The 4,967-nt window shown below is 42.8% G+C and overlaps 1 long non-coding RNA gene across 1 annotated transcript; it reads left to right on the forward strand.

Annotated features, from left to right (window-relative positions):
* The first annotated feature begins 2,130 nt into the window (after positions 1 to 2,130).
* On the forward strand, positions 2,131 to 4,709 carry LOC141568634 (uncharacterized). The gene is made up of 3 exons (XR_012491825.1): positions 2,131 to 2,239; positions 3,441 to 3,525; positions 4,289 to 4,709. It is a non-coding gene; the product is annotated as an uncharacterized LOC141568634 (long non-coding RNA).
* Positions 4,710 to 4,967: the final 258 nt, after the last annotated feature.

Consider the following 4,967-nt stretch of genomic DNA (forward strand, 5'->3'; position numbering starts at 1 on the left):
ACCATGTTATACACCTTAAATATATACAATGTTTACTTGTCAATTATACCTCAATAAAGTTAGGGTTCAGTGGGAAGGGGTATATCTAATAGGAGAATTCAGAAGTGAGATTCACGTGGTTCTACTGCATTAGACAAAATATCTACCATAAGCTCCATATGGCCAAATGCATCACGGGTAATAGCCATGTTCTAATTGTTCTTTAATATTTTTTATCACTGATTGATGCACTCAGGTTGAAAACAAATCCTAACAAGACGTGTGATTTCAAGAAATATAAATCTTTCAATAGTTTTAGCAAATTTCTCTATGTCTCCTTGATTGTTAGGCAATTGTTTATTTCAGTGGAGAAAAAATATCCAGATATTTGACATGATGAGGTTAAAGAATAAACACAGTGGACATTTTTTTTTTTTTTTTCTGAAAGTGAAATCGAGCAGTTCTATTTCACAAACTAGTGCAGTCATGGGAGTCCTGGTGCCCTCAGCAACATTTTATGGGTGTTGTCGTCATTGGCTGGCATCCGTCACAAATATCAGTTTTTGTTCTAAAATGTCCATAGAATCGCTCTTCATTTTGCTATGTGGGCATCACCTATACCACTGCCATCATCTGCTTTATCAAAATCTGAGACCGGGAAGGAACCTTGGAGATTCTCTCGTTTGACTCCATCATCTCTCAGACACAAACACTCTGACCACACAGGCTCTCAGAGAGCACTGCCCCGGGAGTCAGTCGACCTGGGATGTGCTTTTCCAAGGTGGGAGGCTGCCTAAGCTATGCCCCATCTACTCAGGGCCTCCTTTCACCTGCAAAATGAGGGCCTGAACAACATCTTTTCTCAGGTCACTTACTGCTTCCACATGTCAGGATTTTGCATCTGAAAGCTCAACTAACTCATCACCTTTGCATTTAAAAGTTTTATTCATTATTTCATGACATGCTAGAAAAAGCAGAAAACAAAGAAAGCAAAGAAAAATACTAAATTTCCTATAACTAATCCCATCATCCAGAAATAGCTGTTAACATTTTTTTCAAAATTGAAAGATCTCTTGTTTGTTTTATATAACTGTACAAGTAATATACTATGTTTTTAAGAAAAGTACTCAGGTAATTCAGGAATTTTTGTTTAAAGAAGAAAGAGGAAAACAATTGTGGGGACAGAGTCCCAGAGAGCAATTTCCAGGCTCTTGGCCTCACGTGGAAAGGTGCTGACTCGGGTAGTAGATGGCCATCAGCTGTGGCTTGCTGGCCATCAGCTGTTACTAGTTAGCCAATTAGCCACTGATATAACTGCTGTGGCTGTGTTGGTTAGTGAGTCGTTTGGGTGGCAGGGAGAGAAGCTGACAGCAGGTTGCAGGTCGTGTGGCTCCAGCTTCCTGTGAGACTATAGTGGTATGACTTCCCTACCTATGACTCAGTGGGTGTTGCTTTTTGGCCTAACCATATCTTGCGTTGTTATGTGGGGAGCGGAACTAGAGACCCCGCAGGCTGCCTCGCACGACAAATGGCACAGCAAATAGAGACTCCTGCGTGACAACAATCATACTCCTACCACAGAGAGACAACCATTTTAACAGCTCTACTGCATAACTTTCCAGACTTTTACAAATCATACATGTACATATAAGTTAGTTTCTACAAAAATAGGCTAATACTATGGATACTGATTCGTAACTTAAAAAATACCGGGGACACCAAAAAAATGTATATACATTATAAGAGATGTTATCTATGCTCAAGCAGTTGTTCGCTGTAATCAGAAGTGTCTGGACGCTGATGGTAACCACTCTGAGCACCTCTTGTGATTGCAGAAGTCAAACGTGACTTGATTTATCTTTTGTTATTGGTACATATTGGTACAATTAATACAGTTTTTTCATTTCTTAAAATGTGTATACATTTTTGGCACACTCTGTATATATATATATATATATATATATTTATAAATATGTTATGGACATTCTTACAAGTGTTTACAACTTTCAGTGCTTTTAATATATGTTTTGCTTTTTTTGAATTAAATCAAGATAAAACATTCATCACTGTGTGTCACTCAAATGGTTTGCTGCTGAGTCAGTTGGGTGACTTACTACGTATCTTTGGTCCCTCTTCATTTGTTTTTCAGGAGAACCATGACGTATTTTATGCTGTCAAGTACCAAATCAAGGAGGGAGACTGTCCTGTAAAAAGTGGCAAAACCTGGCAGGACTGTGACTACAAAGATGCGGAGAAAGCTGTAAGTGTGCTGAATTTCCTGCGCCTCTAGTTTTCTTCTCGAGCCTGCCAGATTCTTTTTCACTAGTGTTGGGGATGATGCATATTGTTGAGCCTGTTTGTGAGAGATGCATGTAAGCCCTTAAATGTATAGAACAGTCAAATGCTTGATGTCTCTGTTCTTGCACAGACAGAAAAGGCATGGAGAGGTCAGAGGTTAAATATGAATAAAGTCCTCCCACGAGAAGAGGGCTCTAATGACAAATTGGGACGTGTGGGTCAGGCCCCAGAGAGACAACAAATCAATATTTGGGCCACGTGGTTGCCAGAGGGTAAGGGGGGTGGGGAGTGGGGGGTGGGAGATGAGGGTAAGGGGGATCGAATATATGGTGATGGAAGGAGAACTGACTCTGGGTGATGAACACACAATGGGATTCATAGATGATGTAATACAGAATTGTACACCTGAAATCTATGTAATTTTACTAACAATTGTCACCTCAATAAATTTAATTTAAAAAAATATATTTGGGCCACGATCAGGGCTGGTGAGGGGAGACAGTGGGTGTTTCCATTGCACAGGCCTGAGTACGAATCCTGCTCTGCCTCCAACTGGCTGACCACTCAAAACCAGTGCACTCCCTCGTAAAAGGGAGATAAAATTGACCTCAGCTAGTTGTTGGAAGACAGAGGGAGATGCATTATACCAAGACCCTTGTTTGAAGAACAACAGCTGTCTAACCAAATGTGCCACACCACAGCTGGTTGTTTGGCCTTAATTAAGGGAGCCTGCAGAAGGTATCTTCCAGGAAGCAAGCCAGTGGATTCACCTCTTTAATGTGAAAACACTGACGTTCTGTGTACAGTTTGAGCACTCACGTTGAAAGGTAAGGCAAGAGGAGAGTTTACAGCAAGCTGGTTTTAGGGCTTGTGTCCTTGTTGGTGAAAAAGACGTATCTCCAGGACTCGAAACAAAAATCTCATACTTTAAAACCTCGTCATTTATACTGCTTCTCCTCTGATGTCTCCTGAATATCAGTGGCTTGTAAATAATAATAATTTGGTCATAAACACATTCATCCTTATATATCAAAGCTCTATTAGAAAATATCTTGGCAAGTGTATAAAGAAAGGAAAGCCATATTTCACAACAGTCCTAGGTGTACTTCCCATTTGAAAGATTAAGATAAATGGTTTGTTTGTTTGTTTGTTTGATTTTTTAGGCCACAGGAAAATGCACAGCAACCGTGACGAAGAGCGGGAAGACGAAATTCTCTGTGGCTACCCAAATGTGCCTGATTACTCCAGGTAACAGATATATCCAGTAGTGCTCCTCTGGGGAAAAGGAACTATTTCTGTGTGGGGACCAGGAGCACAACCTAGGAAACACTGCCTTCAGAGGACAGTTGTAGAGATGCCATTCTCAGCCTTGGTGGGGGGTTGGGGGCTGGAGTGGCAGAGTCCTGAGGTTGGGGCCAGGCTCCTGCCAATCATCCCGGCTCTTCCCGAGAGCAGCACTGTAGCAGGTGTGTGTGCAAGGGCCCTGCGAAAGGATGAGAAGATGTGAACCCTGCCTTCAATTGTAGGCAGCATCCTCGGAGGAGAAAAGCACAGGCTTTGAGGTCAGACCTGGCGTGGAATCTTTCAAAACCTCTTCACCTTTTTGGCTTCGCTTTTCTTTATCTATAAAGAGGATCATAGTAATTCCCTCTGGACAGGGTTGTTGTAGACTGAAACTGGATGACATGCCTAAAGGTAGACCATAATAATGTATTATTGATGATCGGGATAAAAGTAATAACAGCTGGCATTTATTGAGCACTTATTGCCAGCCACGGTTCTAATCACTTTACATGTATTAACATTCTTAACTTCACAACAATTTTATCAGAAAAGTATTAATAGCCCCATTTTACAAATGAGGAAATTGAGGCCCACAGCTGTTAATAAGTATCTTGCCCAAGATCCCACAGCTAGTAAGTAGCAGAGTTGGTATAGTAGACCCTGTAAGTATGGAACAACTTATGAATAGATATAACCACTATCATTAGCTCCTTCATTCCTTTGGCAGAGCGTCCATCTGCCCCTCATATTGAAGAATGGGCACATCTAGGTGATGTCAGTCACAAAAGTCACCCCAGAACTGGCCTTCTGCAAGATAGGGTTTCAGTACATGAGGCTCCAGGACAACGTCTTCAGCCACATTCTTCAACCTCACCAGAATGGCAGTTGTTCTGTCCTGGCCTTACTCATCTATGTGAAAGCACAGAAACCTTATCCCTTGGGTTTCAGCTCTTACAAGAAGTTGCATTAAAAAACAAAAAACAGGAAACTTCCGGAAAAATGGCGGCGTGAGGTGAGCCTCTGTAAAGCTCCCCCGGAATTTACAAAGAATCGAACAACAAAAACTCCACAAAGGACTCCCTGCACAGCAGACAGGCAACATGAAGAGGCCCACTACCGACTGAAATCACCTACAGGTGGGAGATTCGCGCGAGTGGAGGGAGGAGGAGGATGGAGACGGAGCCGCGCGGGCGCAGGACGCAGACCCAGCTCAGTGCGCCGAGCTCGCTGCTTCCCGGAACTACCGCAGCTGCGGGAGAGGGAAGAACTCGGACTGCTAGGGCTCCGCCAGGGCTCCACAGGGCTGAGGGGACAGCATATAACACGGCTGAACCCAACGCTCACGGCAGAGACCTCGGAGAAAAGACTGAGGGAAAAAGGCTGAAAACGGTGGTTTAAGCCCGCAC

The sequence above is a fragment of the Rhinolophus sinicus genome, linkage group LG01, assembly GCF_036562045.2.
Source record: "Rhinolophus sinicus isolate RSC01 linkage group LG01, ASM3656204v1, whole genome shotgun sequence".
Taxonomy (NCBI): domain Eukaryota; kingdom Metazoa; phylum Chordata; class Mammalia; order Chiroptera; family Rhinolophidae; genus Rhinolophus; species Rhinolophus sinicus.